Consider the following 25,677-nt stretch of genomic DNA (forward strand, 5'->3'; position numbering starts at 1 on the left):
AAAGCCCGTAAACAAAACACAACACATATGGGAAGATATTTTTAATGACACAAAGGGCAATTAGGCACCCAACCTTCCAGTGAAATTAGGCTCCTTACAGCCCTCTGTGCTTTTAAAAGTCTTCCCCTTATGCTCAAAGGAAACAAAATCTACTGTCAAGCCTCCAAAGAACAGACAAAAAATCAGCTGCAACCAAGAGAATAGTTAGTGGGCCTGCAAGAGGCATTTCTGAATGCACCAGAACAAAAAAGGCAGGTAAAGGCTCCTTGCAAAGTAAAGGAAACCCTATCCCACATGAACCATCTTCTCTAGCATGTATTATATTAGTGCAGACACATCAACATAGAGAAAACACTAATTAGCTATCAAAAATAATTAAGTGTTCTGTAAATAGTGGAACATGTGTATTTACTCAGCTACATCTCCTTAATGCTGATGCCCAGCCCCTTGGCTGTTAGCACCACAGCAATACTGTCAGGGCACATCTGAGATCTTGCAAGACACAATATCGACGACTCAGGAGAGGCAGATCATGCCCCAGGGGGACTGAAGTCTAAGTACACCAGGGAAAAAGGCAGAAGGTAAGCAGAAAGGATTTGGTCAAGGTGAATTGCGCAATAGCAAAACCAAGGAAAAGCCCTTAAGTCCAACATCCCATTCAGAGGCTCAGGTTGCTTAAATCCCATCCGCTGCGCACCGGTCCCGCAGGATGCGCTGCACGATTGAAGCTATGCCACTCTTCAGATGCTTGCAGAACAGAGGTGCTCTTCTATAAAGCTCATGAATTAACTGCCAGAATCAGCTACCAAGGGACAACTTCACACCACCCTTGAAAGCCTCTTTCGGCAGCACAGTCCGTAGGTGTCAGTCAGTGACAGTGAAGCTGTCCTGTATTACAGCCCAGGTTGGACCCGCTGTCCCTTCTCACCCTCAGTTTATTTTCTGTAAGTATTATGTATGCATTTCAGCCATGAAATGTCAATGCCAGCATTGGAATTTCTAGCTGACATCTGTTAAGGTGATGGCTACTAACAGCCTTCTCACTGCTGCATCAGGACTCACAGGCTTGATCTCCAGATAACTTCTCTTGAAGACCCTCTCATCTCTCTAGCCGTGTAAAAAGGACAGGAAAGCTTCAAACCAAGTTATGGAGCCAGGAGTCTTCCAGCTAGTTCTTTCCAACACTTGATAAAATACAGAAATGTGGTGCCTGGGTCCTTCCTAGCTAGCTGACTGTGCTACAGAGAAATCCTACGTATTAGCCCAACACAAACACACAAAATGCGGTCTGTGGAAGCTAACAAATGCAGACGTCAGTGGAAGGAATAATTACACAGCTAATTTAACAACGGGTACAGAAATAGCTCACCTGAACATGGGGAAAGTATTTTTATTCAGAGAGAACTCACCCATATTCCTCTTCTGGGCTGTGGGACCAATCTATGATTTTTAACTGCATTTACTTAGCCCACGGCTAGATGGCAGGACAGCACAGAGGGAACACCTGAGCCCCTCACCTAGCTGAGGCCAGACAGATTATCCCACAGCAAGATTCACCATGGCACAGTTCATTCAACTTCATTACTCATGATGCAAACACGCCTTAGGTATGTGAAACAAGTTGCTCATCCGAGCAGCCTGCTATTCCTGCAGACACCCAGCCACTAACACTATGGCTCTGTACAAAGGGAGCTACAGGACACATTCTGATCAGATCTAAGCAAAAATTTATCTCAGCATATTTCACCTGAGCTCCAGCTTTCAGCTTGTGCCAGCAATGTTAGATTTCATTTCCATGCCCAGAACTGCCGCCCGACCCCAGGTGGCTCCCCGGGATCCTGCTTGCCCTTTGCCCAATGAGTTCATCAACACTATGGAGAGAGATCCCTCCGACCACATGCCTGCACAGCACCTTGCACTGCAGTGTGGTGGTCCTGCCATCTTTAGGTGCGAGGACGCTGCAAATAAACAAACCCATCTTTAAGATGAACACACATGAGGTATGTTGACCCCTTCAGTGAGAGCACAGCTGTAAAGCAGAACAGCTCAAACACAGCGTGACCCAGCAAAAGCACCCCGGGTACAGAAAAGGCAAGGGCTGCCGGAAACAGCTCCAAGGAAGATGGCATTTTGATTTAAGACCTATACAACAGCAGCCAAATGGAGAAGACAGACAAAACACATCTTCCAAAGTTTACTCTTGCAGCGTAACAGTTCACAATATTTACTTGACAAGTATTTGTGACCTTATTTCTCCCTTTGGAAAGAGCATAGTCTGCAGTTGCACTGAAACAGATTATCACCTGCTCATTAGCTGGCTCCCTGAGCAGGGAAATGCCACACAGACCCATGTCAGCACTCTCTAGCTGCTCCCCATACACAGCACACCGCTCAGAGAAGGTGCTCTGCCTGGGCTGCGTCCCTCCTGCAGCTGGGTGACATTTAGCTGGTCTCTGTAAGCCCCAGAGCTAGTGAGCATCTCGCTGTCAATCTCCCACACTCCATCTCTGGGGGCCGGCAAAAGCCAGGATCACAGCAGCCGTCCTCTCTGCAGTCACTAACCATCTCCCTCAGCAGCCTATTTCCACAAAAATAGCAAAGCTCCTTCGCTTTGAGACCAGCTCTGCTGCCAGCTTTGCCTGGAACCGGCTGGGAAGAGGATGAGGTGGTGGCACTGGCTGCAGGCACAAGCAGGATTTTAAAGTCCTCCTTGATCAAATGAGTTCTCCTAGAGGTTTTGAGCACTTACACAATTATAAATACTTACAATTTTTATTTATAAGAATCAGCATAGCTAAAAAAATATCTGGAGGGCATTGACAAGAGAAAACATGACTGTTTCATAGATTAACTAGACAAGTACTTGCACCCTGTCTTGATTACAGCACCAGGTGCTCAGCTCCAGTAAACCAGCACATCCACAGGACTGACACTAGGGCTATTCTGGTTCGCACAGGCTGAGGATCCAGTCAATGAAGCACTAAGCAATATAATTCATCATAAAACGAGGGTCTTTGGGAGCCCTATATATGCATTTACTCCAGAGCTCCTCGCTTCAGACAGAGGCAGCACAGTTCATGCAGTCATCTGGCCCCCACCCAGCCTGGCTGCTTTAGCAGGAGTACAATATGTATTCTCCCCTTAGGCTATTTACTCACAGCTACAGATGTTGACATAACAAAGCGCTAAAGACAGACGGACAGAAGGGGAATAGTGTTGCAGCGCAGACACTAAGGGCTCTATTCTTCAGAAAAGAGCCTCTGACTTCCCCACCCAGCCCTGCAATTCATTTGAAAATCATCTGGGCTGCTGAGGCTTGCTTTCCTCTCCTGCAGGACACAGATGAATGTAAGTGAACATCATCTTTCTGTTTGTTTCTGTGCTGAACTAAGCCCTTATAAATCCACAGAAAAAGCAATTGTTTCAAATCAAGTGGCAAAAGCTCGTGGATGTATTGGGCAGTGTGCAACTTCGCCTCCTGTTGACCTGCCCCTACCAAGGAGCTGCACTGGGCAGAGCATCACTTTTCACTAATATTATCTTTAGGGAGCCAGATTTAAAGGGCTGAGTTTTTCCACAGGACAAAAAACTTAAATGCCTTTTTGGGGACAACGCCTTGCACCTTCAAAGCTTTGCAACTACACATGAAAAAGCTCAAACAGCAAAATATAAGCATTTTTAAAAACATGACCAGAAAAGCTGGGAAAGATAAGAGCAGGGGCTAGCCTGGGGCTCAGCAGGATGGGTGTCAGTGGCCTGTTCTACTGTCAGGCTGCCCAGCACAGCAGCAGCACACAGTGGTCCCCGTCACTGCATCTTCTCCCACACTGCTGGGAGATCGCTGCAGCAGGGTGGGTGCTGGGGTTTAGGACGCAAGAACCCAGAGCTGCTTTGTGAACATTTCCCAGTGGATTTGGAGAGAGCTTTCAGGAACAGGCTGGTGGTATTTTAGCTACAAGTCCCCAGCACAATATCTGCGTAATGGTCAGAGGAGTGGAAACACCCACAGAAGGTGGCTGGTGCTGGATGGCCGCAGAGGTCAGCAAGGCTTTGTAAAAATCATGCTTCAGTGCTGCTCCGAGGTGCTCGGTACTCTTCTCCACATGGCCAAGATGCATAACTACATCTTTAAAGCTCTGTTTGGCTCATGCTATGATATAGGCAGTGACCCTGACATTAAGTCCATTTAGGAAAGCCCCAGACGCCCACCAAGCCCCACCAGGTTCAAGGAACCTAGGCACTCATGCACAGGCTCTTTGCATACAGCCAGCTGACTGCTTGGAAGCCTTGCTCCGCGAACCAGCTCTCCCCCAAGCACCATACAAGACAGAAAAGGGATTCTGTTTTTTAAACAGTTGCTTTTTTTAAGCTCCTCATGCAAACTAAAGTTCAGATCCCTCACAACTGATGGGAAAAGATATTATTGCCTGGAACCATGCCCAGAAAAAACTCAAAGCTAAGCTTCCTTCTGACTCGGCTCCATTGCCGGCTCCCATCACTCAGACATGATGCCACCTGGTGTTTACAGGCAGCAAAACCAGCCACTTCCCAGCAGCATCAGGGCTTCTACTGGGCAGAGTTTGGAAGATATTCAGGGGGAATAAGCAGCACCCAGATTAGCAAACTCGTGGTAATTCACAGCATTTGTTCTACCAGAAGATTAACATTCCCCTTGCACAGCATTGACTCACAACCCATCAACATGTCTTAAAGATTTAGGTTGGGCTTCAAGGAGAACACGGGTAATAGTTAAACTCTTAATTTTGCTAACGGCTCCGTTGGATTGGGGTTTGCAGGTTTTGGACTGCAGACATCCCCGCTGCCCAAGGGCTGTCCTGGCACAGCACACGGCACCAGAGCTGCCTCCCACCCCAGAGCCACACACTGCTGGTCCTGAAGGGGCTGTAAAGAGTCTTTTCAAAGAGCAAATAAATGAGTTCACTTCATAAAAAAAGCAGGGAACCAAGTATGCTCCTTCCCTTAGAGAAAGGGACCGAGTATGAAATAGGTCTGCTTTGCCAGACTTAGGAGTGGTTTTGTGGATAGGATTTCCCTAAAAAGATGACATCTCTCCTATTCAGAAGGTCATCACTAACCTTTCATCTGTTTCCTGCAGTCCATGCCTATGTTCCGGCAGGTTAAAGTGGGGTAAATTTTGCTCTATTTCTCACCAGCAATCATGCAACAAGAGACAAAAATCTGACTCTTCCCCACTGATGGATGCTTAATGGGAAGTCACCTTTCCTACGGCCAGCGCCAGCCCTGTGCTTCCCCAGCCCTCAGCACCTGGCCAGCCACTGAAGGCAGGCACCTCGCAGACAGCTTCCAGCCTGGGCACTGCTTTGGGGGCAGGACAGGGAATTTGCCATCCCATGCCAAACACACTGACTGCCCCTCTGACCTGCCGTTGCCCTTGAACCTTGCCTATTTTTAGCCCACCTTGGCACATCAGAGGTCCCAGCAGCCAGGCAGAGCTCCAGAACAGCAGATGTGGCTAACACAGGGGATGGCCAGTGGCCAGCAAACCCTGTGCAAGGGAGCGCAAGGTCAACTGCCTGCAGGCAAGCCTGAGCCGCTCCGACTCACCACATCATCCCACAACATCACATATTCCTTCCCTGCTGCCAAGCAGTACCAAAGTCACAGCTGGGCACACGCTGCTCCTGCAGTGCAAGGATAACCCAGAAAATGGCTTTTGAGCTGCGCTCCCTTGAATTTAGCCAGTTTTGCCCTCCCCAAAGCAATAGAACAGGCAACAAACTCAGCACTCTTTAGGAGGAAACATCATTCAAGATTGTTTCCCAGCAGCCCTGAGGATAATCCAGATGTGCAAATTGATTTACACTCGATAAACCCAGTTTGTCTCAATCATCAGTACACTACTGCTTAAATACACAGTGTATCAGTAGGTCCTGCTGCCCCCAGGAGATGTCCTTCCTCTGCCATGGGCTCCCCCTGGAAGCATTCCCCACCAAAAGCAAGAGAAGGTGGAGGGGAGGGGTCGGTGGGTCAAAAGCTGCAACGCTGTGCCCGTGCCCGATACCCAGCCAGAGCACCTAAGCAGGCTGCGTTGGAATAGATCTCCAAGTAGGAAACTGCCAGCACAAGAAAACATTTTCCAAATATTCAGCAGGGAACGTCTGAACCTAAAGCAAACATACAAATTTACTGAAGATATCCACCAGCGTGAAATAAAGTAGTAAGCAGAGAGATGTTCGCCCTTATAGGTTTTCTTTGTCTTGGAAAAACAAATTTACATTCTTACACTTGAAAAATCTTTCTAAAACAGAAGAGATGCTTGAAATCTTGTACTAACGCCTGTAACAGGACAAGTGTCAATACAGTTGAATCTCAAGGCTGGATAATTTGATCTTCAAGGAGTGCCAACGGCTTTCAGGCAGATTTGAGAGCACTTATTTCCTTGTGCACATTGCCACCTGGTGGCTTTCCTCCCAGCTCCTAGAAGAGGCCCCAAAATTCACAGATGCAGCCAGAGCGCATGTGAAGTTATTTGGAAATGTTTTCATTTGCTCTATCACAACCTGCAGCTACAGAAATAACAGGCTACGAAATAACACTGTGCACAGTTACACAGTTCAGAGGCAGCTTTATCAGCCCTTAGTTCTACAGCAATATTTTCCTGGTTCCAGTTCATATCATCTAACGTTGTGGTAGGAAAATAAATCGGGGCACTAAAAAACTTTGCACATGGGATTATTTATAAAAACAGCAACTGCGTTTTTTACATTTCTCCTGTTTTTCTGCTAATTACTGTTTAACTTTAACAGGTATGTTGCTGCATAATTATTTGTTTGCAGAGGAGGGTGACACTGGTTTACAGAGCACAGACAACCGTGTAATTCCCCTGTAGCTACATGGTAATTATTGCGCTATTATAGAGTAATTAAACATTCAAATAAACATTAAAACAAGGATTCTGTACAGGAGCTGCCAACAACCGTAGGACAGAAAACCAAACAGTAATTCCAATTATAGTGTACTGTAGTGGTACTAACTCAAGCACATAGTTGACAGTCTATCATCTTTTATACTACAAAATTTTTGTAGCTCCTCTGGCTGCACGAGTGTCCGGCCTAATGACCGAGCAGAGATCTAATTTTGCAAGTTCTCTACATGGGTTAATACTGAAAACAGTCCAAACGCTCCAAGGAAGTGTTCTCCAGAAGACCCTTCTCCATAGATGCTTTAGCCCTCCGCAAAGCAAAGTCAGAACTGCTGCTGCCACCCAAGTCAGGGCCGGGGCAGCCCCGTACTACCGCCAACATCCCCACCAACACCGACCTCGGACAGGCTCCTCAAGCCATGTCCCAGCACTGCTCTGGCTACTGGCTCACACAGCTGGGGTTACTGTGTATATTAAGACCAACTCTGTTCTACATTCATGTTTTATTTCATCTAGTTCCTGCTTAAACCTAACAAAATTCCCCACATTCCCTTTAATGCTGGAATTTAGCAGAATTCTTGTTTTGACATTTTAACTTCACACATAGAAATTAGAGCCACATCCTACTCCTTCAGCAACCCACGCCTGGTGATGCCACACAAGCAAAACAGTCTGGCTTTGCCCAGGTCGGTTTCTTTAGGAGACAAGCCTAAATATTAACATACTCACATCCAGCTGTTAGTTAACTCTCCCAAGTGAGGCCCAAACACAAAGTACTTTGTTACATGTCAGAGTCAAATTATTAAAAACATCATTTAAGTCCATGCCGAAGTGAGATCTCAGGACAGTGTGTATCATGTATAAGGACAGTACTTGACCAACTCAAAACTCAAAGGTTCCCCCCCGCCCTTGGCATGGGGAGACTTTCCCCATGCATTTTTTTTTTTTTTTTTTGCTTTTTTAGTGCTGCAAGGAAGACCATCAATAGGAAAATGGCTCTGCTCACGAGCAGCCCGAATACTGCAGCTCCTGCATGTGCCACAAGTGAGCCCCGAGATAAAGCCCGCGTGCCCCCGCTGCACCACACAGCCCTCCTGACTCCTTCCCCGCAGCAAAGCAGGCACAAGCACACAAGTTTGTCGGAGGCACATCAAGCTGTCCAGTCTCTGGCAAATGTCGGGCTACAGAAAGTAAACTCATAGACAGATCTCGTTCAACTCCACCGCTGCTGACAGATGCAACTTAAACACCCCCAGCGTATCCCTACAGATCTTCTGGCACCTGATTCTCAGATCTCAGCAAATCGCCGCAGTCAGTGAGATGAACCATAGTTGATCTGACAGCGTAAGGTATCTACTCAGTTGAAATATTCTTGGTTCATCATAACTAGTGAACCTGACAAGCAGATGGGACTTTCTGTACTGTATTTAAGCACAGATGCTCCTTATTGAGCAGAGAGGTATGTTCAAGACCAATCTATCCCTTCTGAGAAAACTTCTCTAAAATTGTGAGAGCGTGCACGAGCTGGGGAATGAGGGGACCACAGGCAAGCAGGAGAGGGGCTCTAGTGAAGTCTGCAGGCGCAACCCAGGAACTGCATGTCACAACACGGAATTGTACCCTCAGATCACAGCACACCCTGGGAGAGATAAGCTTTCGCAAGTAAACAAGTCGTATTTTCACTCCAAGTTTGCGTCCAGGCCTGTGAGCCAGCCTGGCTCAGGAGGACCTCCACCGTTAACATCCTTCCGTAAGGACGGCTATACCCTGCAATACCGCTATGAGGGAAGTATTCGGGATCTCTGCCCTGTCATGCTTATTGAAAGGAACGCCTGCCCCAAAATAGCAGCTCACCTAATTTAGTCAGTAACTTTAACTGCAGAAGCATTTCTGTTATGTCCTGGCTTGTTACGATGACATGAGTTTGACAATACTCCAACAAGATGCACAAAAACTGTTTTGGGGCAAGTTTGCATTATTTGTGCAAAAGCATTTTCCGTAACTAATTAACACTCATATAGTACTTTTCCAACATGGATCTTAACATTTGATGAAGACAAATACCATTAAGCCAAAAGCCATACCATAAATCATTTAAGACTAGGACTGAAACGCAGCAATTTCCACTTCCCTCGCAGCCTCCTCCATCAGGCGCGTTGCAGAGGCTTGGTCCTGCGCCCACCGCGGTCAGAGGGGAGCTCTGCCTCCATCGCGGGGGAACCTGGATCAGGGCCCGTGTGCGCTCAATGTGAAGGCACAGATTAATGGAAGTAATTTTACTCGCACTGCCTGCAAGCCCAGCAATTAGCTGTTCTTTGTAATAGTTCCCCCTTCCGATCACATGCTGCTATTACCAAAGCACATGCACCCATTTAAACCTTGCAGAGAAAAAGCCCCCTGCATATTTATAGAGGAGGAATAACCTTCCTAGTGACCAATAGAAATAAACAGATTTATTTTGACCACAGATTACCTCTAAGATACGTACCAAGGCTCTACTGACCCTTGGCCCCCTTATTCCATTTACAGACAAATCCTTATGACACTGGGAAGCCGCATACTTTTAAAAGTATAATTTTATTACCTTTAATGCGTGTATTTGTTAAGGTAGAATAATAATCCCAGCTACTGTTATCCTTTTTTCGCTCTGCCCCTTCACTTAGCAACGAGTCTGAGCGTTGCCAGCATTATTCTTGGCTTGCCAAGGAAACTATTTCTGTTCCTTGAATTTAATTTCCTAGCAGAGTTTAATTTATATTTTGTTGCATTATGGTTGTCATGAAAACCCTCCTTTCCCTGCTAATTACAAGGTATGCTGAAATCTCCTCCCACTCAGCAGATCACCAGCTGTTGAGGGGGCTGCAGCACTACCTCCATCCCCATGACTACACTCACATACTGTTGAGGACTACTTACTTGTAAGTGTACATGCAAAAAATAGTGTCTTCCCAGATTTTGTTCATTGGCATCTTGGAAGAGGCTTCTAAGGGAAAAGGTATTTTTCCACCTCTATACTGAAGATAAATCAATACTGATGAAGCCAAAACTCCCTGTAGAGGGAGCAGGCTCACCATCCCGTCACACCCAGGACTCTTCAGTCATTTCACCAGATGCCAGTGGAAATAATGCCTTTCAGATAAGCACATGGCATCTACCATCCAACTTATTTGCTGAACCTTGACAACTCTGCCAAGGTAGCTTGCTCGTTGAAAGAGAATTAAACAGGATTTCTGACTCGGGGCTCCAGGTTTCCTTATTCAGCACCACTGGTATGAAGCACCCCTGCAGATGTGTCCCAACACACAGAATTAGGAAACCCCTTTCCCACACTGCTAAACTTTTCTAGAATATTGGTCAAGTAGTGCTGGAAACAAGAGCATCAGGCAAAGGGACTCCAGGGGGTTCAGGCTACCTCACTGCCCCTCCAAGGACGCCCTGCACCAGAACATGCCGATTCACCTGGATACCACAGTGAAGGGGCAAGCTCCCTCAGGAGATAATTATTTTACATCTTACACCCTCCCCAGAGCTGGGAACCCTGAGCTGGTACAGCATTGCAGAGACCCCTTGCCGAGCCTCCGCACACTGCAGGTACAGCTGAGGCTCACCTGTACCATGGTCTCCAGAGCCCATGGTGCTTTGCTTCCAGATGAAGACAAGGTCACACGAGGGGCACCATCACGCATGCCAAGTGGGTGTCAACAGGATTTATACCTTTTCAGCTGCCAGAAGAGAAGGAAAACACCTCTGTAACCTGAGCCCTGACCCATCAGCACAAGCCACACGCACACACCCACAGCCAGCACGGCAGAGGGGAACAACTGGCGCAGGGCAGGTACAAATGCACTTGTTCAGGAACTACTTTTAAACACAAAAACAACTCCAGGAGGCTCCTGGGGAGCTCTTGATGGCCTTCTCCAGTCAGCCTAGACTTCTTTGCTGCTCTATGGTGCTTTAGGACCCTTCAAAGCACCAAAACCTGCCGGTGCACACTCCACGCATGGTGTGTGAATTACATGGTGTTACTACAGCATTCAGCAGGGCTAGGGGCCATTCTTTCTCCCAGCCAGCACAGAGCAGGAGGGACACTGTGGCTCCCATTAAGCCTGAGGTGCAAACAGGGTACCCTCATCCCACTAAAGTTAGCAGCGCCACTGAGCAAGGTGCTCTTTGCAAATACACACAGCAAGCGCATGAGGGAAGGGGAGGGAGGGGAGCAGAGAGCACCCGCAGCACCCAGCGCTCCCCAAGAGGGGCCAGAGCCCAGCCCAGGCAGTGGGCCAGCTGCAGGGGAGCAAGTAGCTGGTACAGCCCAAGGACCAGGGGAGAAACAAGCTGCAGTGTAGGTCCAAGATCCATCCAGGAGAAAGAATGAGGAAGCCAGCAGAGCCAAGCACAGAGACACCCCCAGCACCGCTCAAACAAAAGGAAGAAGTGCCTGACCCTGAGCTTAAATGGAGCTCCCAAATCAGTGGGCGGGGGCTGTGTGGGCAGGGGCCCAGGTGATGCTTGTCAGGGAACTCAGGCTTATTAGTGCCTGCAGCACTCCCCTATTGCCTTTCATTTGAGGCTTTACAAATTTCTGTCTCCTCTCCACACAACACAAAATGCTGACAAACCTGGTGCAGGGGAAGGTGCAAATACAGCCTTTTCCCCTAAAATATGGCTTTCCCTATGTTAGGTGTAGCTGGGAAGTATATGCTAATAATTTGTCAAACACTGAACTGAAATTGTGGATAAGAATCATGTTTTTTGTCTAGAAAATTGAAAATGAAATAGTGTCTAAAACTGTAGCTATTACACAGCACATTATCTTGAAGGGCTTTGGTATAATTTAGATAAAACACCCTATCTCTTATTTCAGAAATGTCAACATCATTCTAAATGTACATGTGCTTTTCCCTTGCTTTTCTATGAAGACTTAAACTTAGGAGCCTTTTTCTCCTGTTGTCTCCATTTTCTTCTTAAATTGGCAAATGAACATTCAATCTTTCAAAATTTCAGGTACGTTCTTATATGTGGGAAAAGTGCATGTTCAGAGATGCCCCTGAATGGCTCCATTATGTATGTTATCAGCAGTGGCATGCTACCAGAAATAAAATCTATGCATCTGGATGAAATGGAAAAAAATTAATACCAGGCTCCAGAACAAGGCTGAAATGTTTCACTTCCCTCCTGCACTCCTGATATTTATGTCGCACTTCATCCCTATCGCTCTGTATGTGGAGCAGTGGCGAGGAGGGGTGTGAGAGAGTGCCCCAGGATGGGGTCCTAGGCTGAAATGAGAACCTCCTCCCCCCCCCCCTCGCCCCGCGAAAAAGCTTCAGGCAATGTGACCAAAGGAAGCAGCTGGTTGCAGCTGGGCTGCGGCACTGTATTTTGGGAAAGGACTGGAGCGCCGGAACCCCCCTGAAGAGGCACTTCCCCTCAGGACTGTCTCTGCTTTGCATAGGGCTCCTTGCTGGGTTCAGTGCATCCCTGCAGACCCCCTGCGTGTGCCAGGGGCTATACCCCAGGGTCTGAGCTGGAGCTCCGGTGGGGAGCAGGACGTGCAGGAGTTTGGCACCACAGAGCCCTTAGACCTTTAGCCCCCGAAAGGTCACATCCTAAACCTGATTGCGTTAAGAGCTGGGGACAACTGTTCCCCTCTAATAACTGCAGCGGCACGGCACAGGTCCACACACATCCGCACCCGCAGACCTCAGGCAGGGCAGACCAGTGCAAGAGCAAACGGCTTCTCATCCTGCGTCAGCCAACCTAACCCCCCCTTCTTGCAGGGCTGCGTGTCTCAGCCTGCTCCCAGACACCTCTGCCTCCCAGCCAGCCCCCACTTTTGCTCTCTGCACCTCTCTTCAAGTGCAGCCCCCCAGGGCGGACGCAGCTCTTCCGGAGCAAAAGTCCTCGCTGATGGCAAGGGGAGCAGAAGAATTACCTGCCATGTCTCACCTACTATTTGTTCCCCTAGCTGCGTCTGATTTTGGGGGAGGCTCTCACCCAAGAGCCTGGGATATCCACATTACCCTTCTTTCCTTGCCACAACTTCTTCAAACCCTGGGAAAGAGGGAAATATGCAAACTGAAACACAGGGAATTCCAGTTAAGCATACAAACCCCCTTTTTTCAGTGGTCAAACCCTCGTCCAGGTTGCCTGGAGAGGCTGTGCAGTCTCCATCCTTGGACGTACTCAGAAGCCACCCAGGCACAGTCCTGAGCAACCTGCTCTGGGTGACCCTGCTAGAGCAGGGGTTGGACTAGATGTTCTGCAGAGGCACCTGCCAACATCAACCACCGTGTGGGCTTCTGGCTCATTGTTAGTTCATCGGGAAATCGGTATAATTAACATGAATTTTATCCATGTTTTGCCATCTCCAACCTCTGACCAGGTTCCAGGAGTGTTTCAGAGCCCCTGCTAATTGCCCTCCAATGGTTTTGTACCCTTCTCCTGGGAGAAAAAGCCTTCCTGTGATGGGAAGGGGAAAACAGGGTGCTGGCACAAAATACCATTGGGATGTGCCTCCTGGCACATGCTGGCAAGCAGAGAAAGAGGGAGGAACGATCACACAAGCAGGGCTTTGTTGCAGCTGCATCAGTCTGCCCGGGTACCTGCTCCTCCGTGTGAAACACCCGCGCGTGCCTGCAGCCGGAGGTGCGCGGCCGCTGTCGTAGCGGTGGGCTCACAGCACGGCTGGGTTTGGCTCTGTTTGCTTTGTACCGGAATCAGGCATTGGGCAAAAAGAACGTGATTTTTTTCCCCCAGCATGTTTACATTCTCATTTACTTCTATACAGGCTTCCCCTTCCTTGACCCAGGAGCTGGAGCACATCACACACAGCCCACCACTGTCGGAAACCACGCAGTACTGTGGAGGAAGGTTGCAGTAGCCGTTTATCCTAATTAAAATGCCCCTTAGATGTATAAAGGTGCAGATTTACACAACTTGGCTGTTTGCTGTCACGAGCAAAGATGCAGTCACACATCAACACTTACCCTGAAGTACCTGTGATCGTCTACCCCTCTTTACAGCGTACCACATAAATAAAGAGGTTTTTAATTAGATTAAGACTGATCAAAAATACATAACGAATTACCAGTCTTCTTTTTATAAAGCCAAATGTTTTGTGAGATGAATACCATCCTGATTTAAACCTTTGTCTTAGCGTTCAGCAATTCCCCGTATTAACCGTTGCCATTTCCCACTTCGAAGTGCCATCGATAGCCCTGGGCACTGAGAGGCTGTTGCCAGCCCTCAGGAGACACGGCAAGGAGACATGCAAGCTGCACTGCGCTTCTCCAGCGGTCCTGGTGAGCGAGGACGCCGAGGCACTGGAGGGAAGGGCAAACCTCCCAGCATGCACCGTGGTGGGCAAGGACAGACCCCAGCCAGCCCCAGCTTGTAATGGTGCCCTGCTGCACGTCCGACATCCCCCTTTTCACTCTCCCTGCTCCCCAGCGCTCGCTTTTCTCCTCTTTATTTCGGCTTACTGTCCCTGTTTGCCAGAGAACGATCGCCCCAGGCGCACGAACGGGCACGGGGCAGGATGGGACATTCCTGGGGAGAGGAGTGCAAGGCTGCCTGCAAGCGCTGCCTTCCCCGCTCTGAAGGAAGAAGAAGGGTTATGTGTGACAAGTGCGAGGGCTGCAGCAAGCTCCCCCCGAGCCAGGCTGCGGGCAGGGACCCCAGCGCATACGGGGAGAGCAGCCATCGACACTGCTGCCTTTGGCACCCACTTCTGCAACACCCGCCGCGAGCACTGATGTGCCACTCGTGTCCCCAGGGTGGCGGAAAGCAGGCTGCGCCGCTAGCGCTGGCAGGGATGGCGAGTCCTGCGCAGGGGCCAAGGGATGGCTGCCGCCCCTGCGCACACGCCAGCAGCCTTTGCTCACCGCTCCTGCATACACAAACGGAATCAAACAAGGGCAATGTTTATAAGGATGCAAGTCTGCAGCTGCAATTTACAAGTTCATTAACAGCGTCTCTGCAAAGATCACTTTTTTTAATTGGAGTCCTAATTAGCAATGAATTCTCATTATTTTTCATTGAAATCCCAAAGAAGCTTTGGCACATTCTCTTTGTTCTTTTGAAAACTGGGAAGTGGAGAAGCCTAGGGGAGATAAAGAGGCAGCTGACGATATACTAGGGGGGTTGTTTTCCCCTCGAGCCATTCCTTCAGTTTAATACATTTTGCAACAATTTTACTTATTATTTATGATTTGAAGAAGTATTTCTGTAAAGAAACATTAACTCCATCACGGTTGATGGCTACTCTCTATCCTTCCCAGAAAGACGCGTCACTAGGCTAAGACGCACCCTGTAATGAGGCTGGGTTCTTCTTTCACTCGGGCAAAATCTCCATTGACTTCAAGAGGAATTTTACAAGTGCGGGGGCACAAATCCAGAAAGCGGCAATGAGAAAAGGTCTGCCTGAGAAACAGCAAAACAGCCCCCACAATTACAATCTGAGCAGGGAAATGTTAATCAGATGGAGAGGTTTGCCAAAACCTTCATTAGCGCCAATAAGGTCAGGCCCCAGAGCGAGCATCTGGCACCGGGAACCGACCCTGGCACCTCGGGGTTGTTCAGAGTGAGCCACAAGGACCGGCTGCCAGCGAAAGCTGAGGGAGAGGCTATTCCTAAAGTGGTGGGTGAGGTGCTTGGCACCACCGGGGCACCCAGCTCTCCCCAGAGACGAAGCCTCTTTTGCAGAGGCTCAGCTTTCCAGCCAGAGCAGCCGGTACACAGGGCCATGCCGGCTGCTAGCGGGGAGCAGAGGCTCTACTGGCAGAGAGGGGCTTCCTTGCAGCCTGGGGTTACGGGGTCCCCAAAAGCCTCCAAGTGTTGGCTTGGCTCATTAAAATGAGTATGTGAATGCAGCAGTGTGCAAGGCAGCAGAATGAAACCTTTACATCACCTCGGAACCAACGTTTTGGTGTCACCCGGGTAAAACGAGGTTTTCCCTTATTGAAAACCGGCAATTAGCCCAGCTGAAGAAGCCACCATCCCTTGCTAGTTAGAGACACATCAACACTCTTTTTCTCAGACAGGCAAATACATGGGCTGAGAGGTTATTTAATGGCGTAGCAGCAGCACCCACGTCCCCAGGCAGAGAAGCAGCACTCACACCTGGCTGCCGTTCCCTGACGATTCACCACAACTTTTGCCAGCTCTACTGCAAACGACTACGGCTGTATTGGGCTCTCTGACTGTACAAACACAGCTCTTGGAAGCCGAGCTGTGCCTCGCTCCTGAGTAATCCCCCAGATTTACTAGGCTGTGCTTATCTGGCACTCACTCTGCTAATTCTTCAAGAGACGTAAAAGTGAAAAGGAGCCCTTCAAGCAAGCTTAAATATATTTTTTCCTTGGTTTTTGCCCCTTTTCATGGCCTAAGGGCCATGGTAGAGCCAAGAATCAGCCCTAGTAAATTTAACTACTCAGTTTTATTGCAACTCGTCTCACCCCAACCCTGCTAACAAGCAAATACTAAAAGAGAGATTTGTTTTCCTGGCAGAAGAAAGGCACAGTGCCCCGTGGCACCTCTCCCTCCCTCTGACCAGCACGGAAATCGGCTCACGTTTGGAGGCACACCCTGCTCGCAGCGCGCCGCGGCACACGGGTGTCACCGGCGGGCTGCCGCCCGTCGGGGGACCATGGAAGGGAAGCACGCCGAGCGATGGGTGACCTACGCACACTCCGGCGACCAGCGGATGTGGCACTGGAAAAGAGTCCAGCTGTTTGACTGTACTGGCACCTGCTCCAAACCCAGAAATGCTGCAGGCTCCTGCTAAATTTTGAGGTTTTTTTCTCAGAGGGATGGATAATCATCGCATTGTTCCCACAGTCCTTCTACAAATTGTTTTGATAATAAAGGACCTCGTGTGACATTAAGTACATTTTAATTACAACATTGTCTGTAATGCATATATCTAATTGCAAATAATTATTTTATCGTATTTTGTTGGTATGCCTGTTATATGCATCAGATATTATCTTCTGACTCAGTGGTACAGGTTAATTAAAATTTCTCTTTTAATATCGTTTCAAAGCTAACCACATAATTTCATCTGAACACCAGCTGTGTTGGTAAAAATTATTTTTTATTATTTTTTGTCATGTTTGTCCATGGAGGAAAACCTGAGCCATTTCTGAAGGCTATAATTACTGCTTTCTGCACTCATTTATTTGCAAAAGAAGAAAAGAAGGAAGAATTTGTGACACATCAGTGGCCAGCGGTTGCTTTGTGTGTTTCTGGTTTATGCTGAAGGTTTTTTTGTTCTCTCCTTCACGTACAAGAGAACTTGAGATCTTACCTTCAGAGAAGAATTTAACTTATTACACAGCCATTAGATAAAGTCTGGTTTGCCGATATAAATTTAACTCAGGGTTAAGTCAACCTGCACGGTCATTCTTGATGTTAACAAAGCTCAGCTTAAGGGTGATCCCAGCCAACTGTTTCCTACCTCATTTATTGTTCCTGAGAGTGACAAAGCGCAAACATAAGCTGAGAGAAAAATGAAAATATGAAATACTGTTGAGTCAAAAAAAGAGCTCTTAGGTTACAGATATGGCAATGTAAGAAGCAAAAGAAGAAAGCTGAGCAGAGGACAAGGGGAAAGAGAAGACTCTTATTTCAATGGGAGAGCCTTTCAGCTGTAACTTGTACTAAAAAATGACCTGTACTTCTTACTCTCTGTGCATTATTTCTTCAGACTAGAAGTATTTCTGTAAGTCAGACTGTCAGCATCTCACTGCTATTTAAGACCGTACCGCTGACATATTCTGCCTGTCTGTTCAGAGTCAGCTCCTGGGAAGAGAGAGGGGCAAAGGCTGGTAGGGAGAGGGTTAAGACACGTCCCCAAAAGCCAGGATACAGCTAGGCAGCCAAAGGAGGGGAGCAGAGGCTCCCGGGACCTCCGCTGATGCCGGGCAGGCAGAGGTAAATGCTGCCAGGAGGAAATTGCTGGAGCTCTACCAAGACCATGAGTGACCTTTCCCCTTGGAGAGGGGTGAAGTAAACAACACTTATCTCAGATTTAGTGCAGTTGAGACAAGCAGCACGTTGTCTCTGTACCACGGCACATGGAGCAGGGAAGCAGAGTAGTGATTTTCCTGCTTCTACAGTGTAAGCCGTCTCTGCTTTCTTAGTCCAGTCTCAAGTTGAGCTGTGACACCTCCTCGTGGAAGGATCTTGGCCAGGGCAGTAGGTTATGGGCTTTCACAATTTGCCATAAACCTCTTCAGCCTTTTGCAAGCATAGTTCGATCTCTTCCTAGTGGGTAGATATTTTTACTCCATGAAATTTCCTCGTTCTCCGTGCTGTTTCCCTTTGGTAGGCATCAAGGGACATGAAATTCACGTTCCTTGTCTTTTGGATTTTTTTTCTGACCGTAGACATAAATTCTTCTCTTTCCCTCTTTAAACAGTTAGACATTCTGGCAGAAGGAAATCTGGTGTCTTTTTCTGACAGCATTTTTTTCCTGTCTGTCATTTTTACTATATCAATGACATTTCAATGCCTCATAAGCTGCAATGGTTCGAAATTTTCCATCAGATTTTTCCTAAGTAGCCCAGCCCCAGAAGCTTCATTCCCATTTACTGCCAGATTTCCAGGGTCAGGAGCCTCTGAAAACCCAGTTCTCAACCACTACTCTGCTTAGAGAAGCTCCTGCTCCCTGCTTCACGCGTGGTTTATTTCAGCATAGTTTATTTCAGCGCTACCACCCACTGCTTGCCATCCTGCAGCCTACTGGAAGTTGCTCTCGAAATAGGGCCAGGGACAGATGCTGCCACCTCTCTGGAGGGCCACGGACCTTCTCCCTGCCGTGCCAGCCTCCCAGTCCCATGTCTCGCTTGCCGTGTGCAGGGGCTCGCACCTGATGCCGTAGCTATGGCTGGATGGGAAAATTTCACAACTTTACGCTCGGATATCTGTATCTGGCGTTCAGTTCCTCCACTGAATTTATACCTTTTGCAAACGACCAGATACAGCAGACACTCGAGCTGATGCCATGACTGAAGACCTTCAGGTGCTGTTACAGCCTATCCCCAAAGGAACCAGATGAAACGCTGCTGCTAGTCCCCAGTCCATACACTAACCTGCACGTTGCAGCACAGAACACTTTCAGCTTAAATTACAACTAAATCCCTCTGAGGAGGAAGCACTTTTGTGTACCAGAGAGTTCCGTCTGCTTTGCCTAAAGTAAATAATCAACTCCTGTGAAGTAAGTATTAAATAAGTAACTTATGCTAAATAATTAACTGTTTTCTGGGAAGCGTGTTGGCTGTAGCGTGCTTGTCTGAGAAGTCAGCACACGTCTTCAGGAGACACCCTCCACAGATACTGTGCACCTTCGAACAGCTCTTCTCCGCCCCCCACATCAGCTGCGGCAGGGGTTGCACCTCTCCTGACTTCCCTTTCATTGCCAATGCCTCCGACACTTCGGCATCTGTGTCACTCATTAATTCACCTGCAACAGGCAAAGGGACAATAAAAAACCTTTCAGTTGCCAGGTGAGAGTCACTGGGGGAGATCCTCAGCAAGTGTAAATGGACAAGGCACTTTTGCTTTCATAAACCCAGCAAAACTCTGAACCTTTGCAGAAGTTGGTTCACAGAAAGCAGTTTGCAGGATCCCGACTTGGGAAAAGTCAGGTGTATATTAGAAATCAGGTACGAGCCGTATGGCTTCGAGTCTAAAGCAGTACCTTGTAGGTGCAGGGATCCATGCCTGCACACCCTATTAGGGACACTGTTAGGCAAACAAACCCATCAAACTCAGAGCCAGCTGGAAAAGTGTTTTACACAAGCTGAGTCATATCGAGACTGAGAGAGCCGAGTCTCACTTCCATACGCAGCATGCTGGCACAGCACCAAAGCTCTGCAAAGCAACCACACGCTGCACCTAAGCTGGGAAGCATCATGTGAGTTGATTCAAAGGTGGGAGTAAGAAGCTAGTGTGCCTTAATGGAAGTGTCAGACCAAGGCTACACAACAGGACACAAAAGAAGTAACTTCTAAACACAATTCGAAGCCTTTGGTCTGAAAGACAAATAATCAGTACCGGCACCCTATGCTATGGAAATGATTCTCTCACCCGTATGCTACTTAGGAGGCAAGCCTCTTTTATTCAATTTTCCCCTACCCTTTTTTCCGGGCTCATTTTAAAGTGTTATATTGACACAAGTAAGCAGAGAAGTTCCGTAATTTAATCTCTGTCATTAAAATTTCAGACTCAACAGGAGAAGTAACCTTGCCTGTTCATCAAGTCCAGTGAAATTCAGGCAGCCGTATTTACAGCCGCAGCGGCGGGTTTTGCCTTTCCACAAACTCTGCAGCTAGACGCAGAGTTTCTTACCGCCGCTCGCCCTTGCTTATGGCAGGTAAGAAAACAGGACAGAGATGCCGGCCTGCTGTGGCTAAGGAGTTTAATGCATTAAGAGCATAGAAATGCAGGCCACCTCCTGCTTCTCCTGGCCCACCAAAGTGAAAACACTAAAGCACGAGGCACATTCTGGTTTTTTATTACTTTGGCTATGATTCTGTTCAATACATTTTGATATATGCTATGGTAAGTCACTTCTGCCTGACCATCAAAATGTGATTTGTGTCATCTTTCTGATGTGAAATTCACAAAGTTAGCATGCCTTCAAGACATTGACAAACCCCTGAGAGCCATAGCTGGCCTTCACCCCGCAGGACTGCCACGCTCTCACACAATGCATCAGAAAGAAATTTAGAGACTGAGCAAGGACAATGTGGGACATGTGCTTGTATCCTCAGGTCTTGGCTCAGTCGTCCGTGGCAAGGCGAGTGCGTAAGGCACAAGGGCCGGCAGGCTGTGCCTTCCAGGAGCCAGCACCAGGCCAGCGCTGGCTGCTGTGGAGTGGTCTCTAAAAGGATCGTAAGAGGCGCTGCCCTGGTCTCTCGCCAGGTCACTCTCTAACCACACACAGCAAACGGACAGCCCCGGGGCAGGAGAGGTGTCCTTGTGCCAGCACGCGGCTCTGTTCGGCTCGAGACCTTGCTGAGCTTTTTCTTTCCTTCGGGCAGTGCCCAGGCCTAGGGCAGGCCTGACATCGGGAAGAGGCACAAGCAATCGGACGCACAGGGTGTGGGAGAACGCCCCTCCTCAGAGGGCGCAGTGGTGGACCTGCTCTTTTGTGTCTTGGAGAATTTCAGGAAGCCTTTTCCTTCCCAAAGCAAAACTCTCCAGGGACAGCACTGCTCAGCATCCTCCCCTTCACATGGTCCGTGCCCCAGCGACCTGCTCCAGCAGAAAACGTGCAGGGGACGTGCCCTGTGCTGCTTTGTGGGCTCCAGTCAGCCAACAGCCCATGCCTGGGCAGCTGGCAGCTCAGAAGCAAGCACAGAAAACACAACCAAAGACCAATACTGTGCACTTTGCTTCTGCTCCCCTGCCCTGGGCATCCCTCACAGTGTCCTAGAGGTGGCAAAGGCAGGGACTGAGCGCCAGTGGCACGGAGCAGCTGCGGGAAGAAGCAGGGGCAATGCCTGCTGCGGGGCCTCACTGTTGGCATGACCCTGTTACTCCCTGGAAGTACCATGCTGTTTCCAAGAGGGGAGGAACAAAATGCATGAGCCCTGCAATTCAGGGGTAGCACGCCTGCCTGTAGCATAAACACATATTGATAATTTATGTTATTCTATTTTAGACTGGAAATGTGCTGCCCCTTACCTGTATTGCATGCAACAGGTGCCTGAAGTAGTAATAGCAGCTCTCCAGAGCAACAAGACCGCACCTGGCCAAGAGGGGCTGTGCCTCTGTAGGCAGGCTTTCCTCCTCAGGGCAGACGCTGCAGCAACATTATTTTCAAGGTCATACTTTTCCCTTTTGCCTGCAGGATCTTGGCTGCGCTATGACTTCCCAGAAATCTCCCCCACACCGATGCGACGCAGGCCTTCCTCCACCGGAGCCAGCTCGAGCAGGGCTCTGCCCACCGCGTTATCCCAACTAACACACAGCTAAAAAGGCAGATTCCTGCACACGGGAGTGATTTCCCTAAATGAATAGCAAATCCATTTGCACCGCTGCCATGCGTATGTTTGTACGTTCAACTCACTTCGGACGTCACATTGTGCTGTGACCTTTAAAAATTCAATGCTGTGATAAGGGATTACTGCTTTGTCCCCTTAAGTGACTGCTTTATATAGATTTTACTTCAGAGCCTGAAAGCTGAATGACCAAATCTCTTTCAGGAAATTACTCTACCTTAAGCATCAACTTTCAGAAACGCATCATCTGACTTTCTGGGAAACTGCAACTGTTACACTGATAGAAAACACCAGTCATAGGATTTTACAAGTGGTGGCCCTGCACAGGCTGAAATCATTGCTGCAAGTTTACTGGCATTTCTGCTTTGCATTATGCTACGTCAACTCATGAATGAATATTCAAAAAGTTATATTTTGTGCTGTTTTAACTAATAGGTTAAAGGTCAGTTGCACGTAATTCTGAGTTCCTAAAGGTATGTATTCATTCGGATGTATCTGCTTACCCAAAACTCAGAGGAGAAACTATTAAATTAGTTTTCACCTTGCTACTATATTGAGTGCTTGTTCCTCATAAAAGACAAAGGAATTTTACACTGTGAAGATTAGCCAACGTATGGTGATGCTTCTCCATGCAGAACAAAATAGTGCCGTATGTTATATGACGCAGGACATGCAGAAGAAAGTATGAGTTAGAACATCCACAGTTTATCATTCAGTTTTGTACTGTTGACGATTCAGCTAATGCAAAGACATCTCAAAAATAAACACAAAAAATGTCACAAATCTTTAGAATAACTTCAATTTCTAAAAGCTTTTATTAGGCTGTGTATTTCCAACTAATTCATGCTCTGAAAACTGGGAGAAGAAACTTGCGAGAAGCAAAGCCTCTCATCACACCCTGTACGGAAGCATGTTAATTTTTAGAAGCTTCAAAGTTTTCCTCATCGCAGCCAAGTGGCCACAACCCCATTTCACGGGAATCCACTGAACAGTGCCGATGCTTGCCCCTTTACCGGCCTCCTTGTGTCTTATTTCAGAAGAGCCACTAGTGATACAGAGATCAGATTTAGTCCTCATTTAAGCAGAAAGCACATTAACACCTCAACCGCAATGGCAGCAGGGTTGGATTTGGTCCACGTGCCCTGCACTAGGCTTTTCAAGGCTGCTGGAAACAAGAGGTGGCCTTCAAACCTCCTCTGGTTGCTTGCAGCTGGGTATCACAACACGTTCGCTCACCAGTGTCAACCCTCCAACCTCCAGATACGAATGTCTTGCCCAACAATCAACTCCCTGCCATCTATGTACAGCATCAGAGGCACTTTTTCATCTCTGCGGCTCACTGATGCACAAGAACTGTATTTACATAACCTTAATTCCATGATTAAAGCACACAAGTAAAACCAAAAACCAAAACCACTCTAATTATGCTAATGTTAAACGATGCTGACTCACTGAGCTCTTCACACGACCGCATTTTCCAGGACCTAACAGGGAGAGAAAGGACTGCCCTCCTACAGCGCCACAATTCAAGTCATGAAATCTATATTCTGTGGAGCTTTCCATGGGAAGAAATTCTGGCAAACTTTAAAACAGTGAGTGCCTAAAGCTATGCAATTAGGTGCTGAGCACCAAAATGCTTTCCTAGTTATCACAAAACTTATTAGACATTACAGCAGCTGTGTAATCACAATTGCTTTATCTACAGTAACAATGACTTTTTTTTTTTCAACAAAGCAGAAAAAGACAAAACCATGGAATGATCAGAAATTGCCAGAAGAGACAAACTGAAAGTTATTGTTTTTCTAAGTCAATTAAAATAAAAGGGAAGGAAAAAAAAAGGAAAAAGAGCAAGCCAAGATTTTAGCCACGCGCTTCCTCAGCCAACTGCATATATTGATTTGTGGCAATGAAAGGGAAAAGCTGGAATGACCCAATTTGCTCTTCTCAGGAAGCTGCAGATACTCAATTTGCAACATGTGACCAAAAATTTTAGACAATTGTTGAAGATTTATAGCTTTTCTAGAATGAGACATTGTGTAAGAGCGTTATGGGAAGAATATGCAATATGAATTACTGTAAGCCTTAAACGGGCTCCAGAACAACAGACTGTTAGGCGACAATAAATCCTCTGCGTCTGATTCCAAGGTCGTGCGTTCAAATTTTTTTGTATGAGGAAAAGATCAAATTTTTTTTTTAAATGCTGTGTGTCAGCGCTATTCCCCTTCCTATGACTCCAGGAAGCGAATGCTTAAAGAGCAGCAGGAATGCCACAAGGTCTGGCCAATCTACAGGGTAGCACTAGGACACACGGAAGGTTTTCACCTTCCAGAATCCAGCTGCGCTTCGAAGCGGGGAAAGCTATGCCACGGTCACAACCACGTCATGCAACCAGCAGCGCCCACAAGCACCGGCTGCAGCCCCCTTCCTCCACAAACTCCCGCCGCTTGCTTATTTATCTGTTTGTTTTGCCAGGCTGATCTTCCCCCAGAGCAGTTCCCCGCTCTCGCCTGCCACATGCCCATCCCAGGGATGCTGTCCCTCCCGCGGAGGGGCTGGGACTGCCCTTTCGCTAGCGGGACGTGTTCAGGGCTTGTTGATGAGTGGCTTTGGTGATTGCAGGCCTTTGCAGAAAAAACGATCCCTGAGAGGGCTCACAGGAAGCAAGATGGGGCAGTGATACGTTTTCCGGTCCTAACAATAGTCATTCTCGTGACATTTTATTTTTCTACAGTGATTCATGACTGAAAGATAATTTCTATAAACATATGGCACGTAAATTAATAATAACTTTGTTAAAAACTAAGTAGCATATGTGCAATTTATTTCTCTGAAATGCTTTGTTTTCTTTTTTGGGACCTCATCCTGCCTTGGGACTTATTTACTTTTCTACCTGCGATTTTTACTGCGAGGATCTGAGGGCCTTGAACCGAAACCCTGCTGGCTTCTAATTCTGGGGCAAAACTGCTCTTGACATGTAGCTACGAATCCCCTCAGTCTTTTACCTCCCCTGTGTGCCACAGCAGTAAAGGCAGCTCTTGCTATTTACATACTTACAGCGCAAGCAGTTACTCAAAATCTGGCGGTCTTTCCCGTGCAAAACCCGAGGGTCGCTGGGCGCCAGTTCCCAGCGCTGCCTCCGTCCTGCCGCGCGGCGCCCGCCTCTGGCGCTCACACAGCTCTCCCGCCTCCGCTGCGCCTCGCTGCGGACCACTGGGTTTCCCGCCCAGCGCGACCACCTCCGGTGGTGTCACCCGCCGCCGTCGGCGCTGCGAGAGGGCTGTGACCTCAGCGCCTCGACAGGAATGAGCTGGCTGCTAAACTGGAGGCCCGAGGTCGGTGCCAGGGGTGCCCAGGGGCGCCCGCGGCTGACGCACAGGCTCGGTCCCCGCGGGCGCCGGGGCGCCGCGAGGGCAGGAGAAGCCCGAGCCCCGCGGGCTGACAGGGGCTGACGACAGAGGGCCGCCTGGGCGACGGGGCGCTGCGGGCGGTGACGTCATGGCGACGCCGCGGTGACGCCACAGGCTCCCGGCGCGCCCCGCGCGCGGCCGCCCGCCGGCAGGCTGCCGGGGGATGTAGTCTTCCCGCGCGGCTGCGCAGTGCGGCGGCCGGGCGGGGGGCGGGAGGGCGGCGGGGCCGGCCGGTTCCCTGCTGGCACGGCCCACCCGGGCGGCGGCGGCGGAGGGCGCCGGGCTCGGACGCTGCCACCCTCCGCCCGCCCTCCTTCCCTCCCTCCCCGCATCCCGGGGCGGCGCGGCCGTAGCGGGC

General features: G+C 48.6%; 1 protein-coding gene across 1 annotated transcript in view; it reads right to left on the reverse strand.

Annotated features, from left to right (window-relative positions):
- KIZ (kizuna centrosomal protein) overlaps positions 1–25,677 on the reverse strand; it is a 159,869-nt gene that overhangs the window by 133,868 nt on the left and 324 nt on the right. The window lies entirely within an intron of this gene.

The sequence above is a fragment of the Phalacrocorax aristotelis genome, chromosome 3 (genome assembly GCF_949628215.1).
Source record: "Phalacrocorax aristotelis chromosome 3, bGulAri2.1, whole genome shotgun sequence".
In the NCBI taxonomy this organism is placed as follows: domain Eukaryota; kingdom Metazoa; phylum Chordata; class Aves; order Suliformes; family Phalacrocoracidae; genus Phalacrocorax; species Phalacrocorax aristotelis.